The sequence below is a fragment of the Etheostoma spectabile genome, chromosome 4 (assembly GCF_008692095.1).
Source record: "Etheostoma spectabile isolate EspeVRDwgs_2016 chromosome 4, UIUC_Espe_1.0, whole genome shotgun sequence".
NCBI lineage: Eukaryota > Metazoa > Chordata > Actinopteri > Perciformes > Percidae > Etheostoma > Etheostoma spectabile.
In genome coordinates, this window is record NC_045736.1 from 1,996,388 (window position 1) to 2,004,509 (window position 8,122).

Genomic DNA, 8,122 nt, shown 5'->3' on the forward strand with positions numbered 1-8,122 from the left:
GACGCTTGTCTCACATAGCCAGACATTACTCCACAGCACAGCGGAGTAGCTAACACTAGATACTCGCAAAAAAAGCCCATGCTAACGTGGAGCTCTGTTCCCAACTAACGGACACACTTTCTCAGCTTAGAATTACAGTAGGAACCACTAAAAACACAATAACCTCGCCGTCCCCGCAACCCGACGGACAGACACACTTCCTCTGCTTTGAATTACAGTACGAACGTCTAAAAATTCCACAACCTTTTTCCACCTGACTGAAATACACACTTTTATTGGCTTACAATTACGGCATCAATCGCTAAACACACTGCTAACTCACGGTCCTCTCTTTCCAATTTACAGCCCCCTCTCTAGGCTTAAAATGACTCACCCCTGTCGGCGACAGCGGTTTGTTGCGTCTCTGTTCACGCACTTGTTAGAAACATGCCGTTTTTATTAGGTCGGGTAGAATCTATCGCCATGGATCCCGTTCGTTCGTTTGCTGCTTTCATGGCTGTGCTAATGTCCCAGCTGTAGCGCGCTTGCTATACGTTTTTACAGGTAGATCTGGCAACCCGGCCTGGCTGTCTAACTGGGCAGTATATAGCAATACACAGGCCAAAACACAGACATTCCGTCACGGAACGGAAATTACAAAAGGAGTAAATACTGGCATTAGCATTGCTGTCAGAAACGACAGTAACTTTGCATGTTTCCTTAATATCTGATGATTTATTTGTAACTTATTTACGTGCTCTTATTTGCATCATATGTTCTTAGTTTCACGGCGCTAGAAGAGCGGCAATAAATGTTATTGCACCCCTTTTCGAGACTCCTCTTTATTTCGGTTCCAAGGGCTACTACAGTAATCAAAATGAATTATTTCTGACCAAACAAAGCCAGTTTCTGCTTTGCTGTTATTAATTCAAATGGTAAATGGACAGAATTTATATAGCAGTTTAAATTTATAATTTGCCTCTCATTCACACACACACACACACACACACACACACACACACACACACATGCAAGTGGCCTGCCCATCCGCAGCTCAAGGACACTTCAACATGCAGACAGGACGAGTCTGACTTCGAACTGCCAACCCTGTGATTAATAGGCGGCCCGCTCTACCTCCTGAGCCACAGCTGATGTAACAACCTAGCTAAAGCCATGATAAATGGTTTAATAATGACATTGTTGGCAGCAATGGCGTTAACCTCTAGCTAGTTTTGTCCCATCGGCATTGTGTTGCGTCTTGACTAGAGTATAGCTCTGAAAGTGCTTTTTAGACCAGTTGATAAGTTGACCAACAACCACTGTATCACACACACTGTATCATCCTGGGTCAAGGTTGGTGTGCCCTACTTGCTGGAAACTCAACCATAAATCTTCCTTAGGTGCAGACTTTTTCTCTTTTCCTGACTTGGCCGCAAAGCACACCTTGATTGGTGAATACCTTTGTTGCAAGTAGGGTTGCGGGAAAAAAAGGAGCAGAAATTTTCCAAGGAATTTTGGAAAGATTCCAATTTGGAAACGTGCATGGGAATTAATGGAACTTATGGGACTTAATGGGAATTAACTGGAAATGTTGGGTAATTCATATATAACTCCATTTTATACAAACATAAATATAAACATTTTGTTTTGTAATAAGCAGACAGGCATACACAGTGAATACAAATGTTGAGTTATTCATCAGTAGTATTATAACAAGCAATATTATTATATAAAGTATCCAGTTTATTCCCGTTAATTCCCACGGAAAGTTACCAACTTTATATGGTAAAGATCTTTTTTTTTAGCTAAATGTTTGTCATTTTTTTCTATACTCCTCCTTCTATATAACTCCTTATTCTCTATTCAAATGTCTTGTAAGATGCTTGAAATTCAATTTCCTTATGGGAAATATCCCAAACGGATCAATAAAGAGAAGTCTAAGTCTTCCACTTTAGTTGACTAAGCTATTTGTATCTATGTAAATCTGTCTGGAAAGACTAGACACCCGGACAGGTGAACTGGGACTCAGTTGCCTGATTTCTAAAGTTAGTTAGGATTTTCTAAATGTACTAAATTGGGAAAAAATCCTATCTTGGACTCTACATATCCAACTTAAGATGGGAAGTCCCTTTAATACAGCCCCAGCAGTGCAAAATCATCCTCACTTTAAAATGTAAAGCAGTAAAGCAGTCAAGAGAACTTAGTCTGGTCTGTGTAGGTGGACCTTTACAGAGCAATGCCAGCCATGTTTCAATCAATCTTTGCTTGAACTCTTTACCCACATGGTATTCAGTGCTGGGAGTTACTTTTAGCGGCAACAAGCATGTAACTAAATATTTTTTTGAATCAAACAATGCAATTACAATTACTGAAATATAAATGATTTAAACGAACGCTCACATTCAAGAAGACAGATAAGCCTACTTTAGCTGCTTCTGATCTTATGTCACAGGACACAAATTTTGGCACCAAATGAACAATGAGCATTAAATCACAGCATGGCCGATAGCACGGATAGAATGAGCTTTCTCTCCTGGAAGTATGGACATTGTAAAATGATAACCTGGAGGCAGTTAATCATTTAGTTTTCTTTACTTTTACCCCCCATGCAAGTAACAAGTGAGCGGTGACACACGTTTTGGGTGCTACCGTGTATATATAGCAGCATATGCGCAGGCACATTCTAACTATCGTATGTAACAGACATTACTTTTCGCTCGTCGAAATTAAAGACAAAAACAGTGGTGGGTTGTCAATTATGTGCAGGTGTAAAGAATCTATAATCTATAATTTAAAAGTAGCATTTCAAATCTTATGAAGCTTCTGTTGTAGCAACACTCTTCAACAAAGCTAGAAGCGAAAGACCCCAGCCCTACGGATGCTGAAGGCGCCCCCTCCATGCAAACAACCAAAGCTAGATGTTACACGGACTGCAACGCAGCTTATAAGCCAGGCAGAGCTGAATAAAGTGATTGCTAGGTATACTGTAACAACTTTTATTTCACTGGGCCTAATGTGGTAAAAAACGGTTAAATAACAGTTGTTATTTTGTTTCAAGTATTACAAGGGACTTTTGTTCTACTGCTTGATTTGAAGGCCGGTTGCCCTATTGATTACAATAAATAGGCCTAAAAATTATGTTTGTGTTTGACTGTTCAGTACTGTTTATATTTACATTTTAAAAAGCAGACATAAAAAGTAATTTAAAAGTTACTTTGATAAAGTAATTCAATTACTTTCAAAAGAAGTAACTTGTAACCATAACTAATTACTAATAACTGTAACAAAAGTAGGTACAGGTTAGCACCTAACAGATTGGAATAGTTGAGCCTCCTTTTCATTCATCCTAAAGAAAACTGTTGAGTGCTGGCTGCAGAATTTACAGCAGAAGTATCTCAAGCTTTAAAAACAGAACACACTTTGCACTGCAGCTAAACATTCATTTCCACAACATTCACACTGTCTGTGACACATTTATCTGTGCATTTGTTTGACTGAATACCTAGTCCAGTATTGTTGTGGAATTTATCTGAAAGCACTCGGAAGGGCATATCATGATGCACAACAACACTGATAAGTTCATAGTTAAAGTAATTATTATTGCGCAACCATAACAGAAAGACAAACCTTGCCACACAACCCAGAAGTCACAAATAGAGGGGGGAAAGCATCAACTAGAGTTTCCTTGGAACAAGACCATTATTGTCTTATGTGAGGGTACTTCTGTAGTTGCATAGGAATAACTTGATGTTTAAATTATGATTTGATAAAAAGAATATATCCACATATTAGCGTTAAGTCAACTGTAGTCTCACATTGCCTTACAGCCTCCACAGCATTGCGAAGGAAGGTCTGGCTAGTTCACACAGAATTCCGGGATAGGAGGACAACGTGCTCTGGTTTATTGGCATTTCTTTAAACCAATCACAATTGTCTTGGGCGGCGTTAAGCTCCGCATGGAGCCGCTGCAAAATAGCCTCAGGAAGGATGTACATGTGTACGTTCAAAAGAAAACTCCGATTGGACAGAGGTTCAAGCTAGCTGTCTGAATTTACTCTGCAGAGATCTGAGGAGCAGTTAGCCAAAGTCCTCATAAGTCGACTTAGGTTAGAATTCCAACACAAAGAAAATGGAAGATAATGGACATTAGCGAAAAGACATACATCCGTGGAAATTCCTGCAGCACCGGAGCATCCCGAAAGTGGAATGTCGTGAATTTAGACTAAGTCGACTGTAACACCTGAACAGTACATGTTGCAGTTATCGAGAAACGTCCTCAGCAAGTAAGCACAGAAGTTTAAACAGGTAGCGAATGAATAAATGGTAGCAACAAATAGCTGCAAGTAATGGCTAAACAGTACAAATAATTGAGCCACACAGAATCTGCAGAATTCCACAGAATTAAAATTTTACGAAACAGATTTAACCCTTATGTTGTCTTCTCGTCAAAATAAAAAAAAAATCAACACTTTTGTTGACGTATTTTAATTGATGTTTTTACCTTTCTCACGTTTTGGTCCCTTTTTTCAACACTTTTGACACATTTCTTCAATGTTTGCCACTTTTTTTGACGTTGAACACTACGTAACACTAACTTATTATTTTTAGTTTTACAGTTATTTTTGGAATTTATGGTCAATAAACCTCATTTATAGAAAATGATACCTAATGTTTGAGTTAGAAAAGCAGAAATTAAGAAGTATTTAGACTAAAATTAAAGGAATATGTTGATGGATAATCACAGACTGGAATATGTCAACTTTTACTCAATACTATTTCAAAAACACTTCAGTTTGTATTTAAAATGCTATAAAATTGAATAAGACACCCCAAAATTAATGAAAGTAGAGATTTGTACTTTCCAAAGAGCGTTGTGTGGAATCAATCATGTTATTTTGGGGAATTAAAAATAACACTGGTGTAGGAAAACGGTTCATTTTGACCCAAGGACAACATGAGGGTTATGAGATAAAAAGAAATTCACTCAGAATGTTGATAGATCTTCAGCATACTCAGAAAAACTGTCCGCTAGTTCCGTAGATTTTCATTGTGAATGGTCGCTGAAAACTGTAAAATAACCAGCAGATTCAGTTTCGGCCTTATAAGTACTAGATAAATGGTTAAAATAGTTAGATACAATTTACCTTTGTGAATAAATGGTCAAATATTCAGCTTGTTTCTTAGCAGTAGTACCCTATTAGGATAGTAGTAGTGCTGTAGATTGCTGACCAAATATCCACTTTTATATGATGAGTAGTGTTGGAATTGGAAAATATATTGGGAATCGATGAAGGGGTATGTGAGTTCATGTGACAGCGCTGTTGGGGTACCTCAGACAACAAAGGTTGGGATCCACTGATATAGAATACAGGTCATGTGAAAAGAACACATGACATCCATCCAACCTATTTTTAAGTCTTTACCAGTCACAATGTAATTCCTTGCAACAGTAGTCTTCTGCTTACAGAGGAGCCAAGTGAGCAGAGCATCAGTTATCCAAACCTGAATAAAACGATAAAAGAATGAAAGTTCACAGTATCAGTGACGCCCATGAAGGCGTTGTGTGGAGGATCTCGGACTAAACGTAGCCCGGCCCCAGGCTAAAGGCTAATTACATTTCTGGCTTGCTGAAATGTACACCATCTCTTGAGAGAGCATTCTGGAATAACACTCAACCTTGTATCAGATGTCTGATGATTGATTTTTACCTCAAAATTACTCTAATGTATTAATAAATCATCCATTTCTTTAGTAAATCTAGGGAAGGACAATGTCATGGGAATCATTTGCTGGTGTGTATTACCCATGCCTAAAGTTGAAAGGTTAGAGTGCAGCTTATAGAAGCATATAGTATACAGTAGAAGTGTGTCAGCATGTTATGGTGATTGCTGAGACACATTATCATAACATGCTACAGGGCTCTTGGAAGCATGGGATGTGTGTGTATGTATAGTGAGCCAAGAGCTTTTCAAATTAAACTTTTGTCTCAGCACACACTGATTGGAATCACGACTCCGATGTGTGAGTTTCTCGGCTCATGTAGATGACTATGATTAAGTGCAAGTTCCAGAGAAGAGAGTAGGCTCTCATGTGAAGACCTGCTGTTCCAGGAATTGTCATCATCTTCATCATCTTCCCCTCAAGCATCATTATTCATCATGATCGTCATGTTTATTGTAATTTTCTTTCCACCTTCTCAATCATTCTTCTTCTTCATGCCCTCACTGGCCATCATATCTTTTACTGCTGATTTATTCATTCGAAAGGCTTATTGCTGCCTGGTGACAATAACAATAACACGACATATTTGAAAAACCCGCTATCATTTGATGAACCCAGTCTCCTACTAATGGTTGTTATTTTCATTTATATCATTTGAATTGAAAACATTCTATACATGATTATGCAAGCATACAATGAATGTGTGCACGTGTGTGTTTTTTCAAGGACCCAGTACAAAACATGGGGAGTAATGTATTCACGAGAAACTTTCTCCTGTCCACAAAATACTTTCTGGTGCACAAAAGTATCTCGTGCTCACAAGAAACCAATCTAAGGCTAGCAAAATGATCTTAACAAAATGAAGCTAACATTATGTGGTTAAAGTTAATATTTACATTCATTGTATTGGGTAACAGTTACCTTAACATTGTTGCTGATACTAATAGGTACATTTAGTTGACTGGCAGCCACTCTGACTGGTAGGCTACTCAGATTGGTTTCTCGTGCGCACCAGGAAGTTTCTTGAGCTCATAAGAAAAAAAAATGCCCCACGTCTCTTTAGGTGCTCCGTATTTTGCTAACACTTTCAGTATCAACATTTTACAAGTTGAATTACACATAAATTATAATAATACACTAAATAATTCACAGGAAAATGTAATCTCGGTGGGATCATGTATCTTTTTAAAACACATTTACTGCTGTAAATTAAAGTTATATCAATTTATTTTTAGTAGACAGGGTTGGTTACGGACCTCAGCGCAGAAAGTATCTGGAGGGACAGTTCTATCCTTGAATAAGTAGACCTTTGCCTTTAAATTAATAACTCAGTCCCCACATATGACTTAATTAATTCTCTCACCTCCATGCTTTTGGCTATGCTTCTCACTTTCATTACCCAATGCGCTGTTCAAACTCAACACACTGGAGTGGCTAAAACCAATATTTTTTTTAAATAACAATGTGAAAACGTGAAAGTGGTCGCTCGTACAGAGAACTATCATCTAAATGTATTTGTAATTATATAGTTTTAACATTAATATATCTTATGTCACTGATCTGGCTCTGTCTGACCACCACTGTGTGCCTTTTTTAACAGTTTACTTCATTCTCTGTCAAGTACTACATAATGTTTAGTCAAAAAACGCTGCATTACCCCCTGAAGTAGCACCTATCACATCATATACTGCAACCTGCAAAACATCTTACCGTCATCCTGTGAAGACTTAGTTAATCATTTTAACCACAATTCAAGGTTATTTGAACATCATGGCAAGCCTCTCCAATTTGATAAACACCAATATTCTCATTCCCAGACTGCTTTTTAAGTACAACATTTTCCCTGGTAAACCCTACAGGTGTTCATATAGTATCAAGCTTCATGGTTCTAGGAATTTGTGTAACTACTTCAGCGAGAACACAACTAACATAGAACTGGTGTCTGTCAGCAGAACAAGCACACAGGGGGTCGGACCTGATAAGTTGTTCATCAACTTTTGAACATGGGAATTTTTTGTTTGAATGACTTTCAATTTTGGAAGATTGTGCTGAGAAGTACATGGCCTTATTTATCTTTCATTTAATTATATATATTTATGTATGCATGAATGTATGTATATACTTTTTTTATTTTAATGTTTTACATGTTCAAATAACTATTAAACCATACAGCACATTTACCAATATTTGTCTGTACAGAGTTTTACACGAATAATGCTGAAACTCTCAGGAAAATAGTAACAGAAGTGAAACCTTACACATAATCCACTGACCCAATTCCTACCTGCCTTTTTCGAAACTATTTTTTTCCCCTCAATCTGTTCATTAAATTTTCCAACAATGATGTAGACAAAACAAGCAGTGCAAAGGTGGTCCAAACAGGGTATCATGCAAATGTTAAAGCACAGATATAGATCTATTA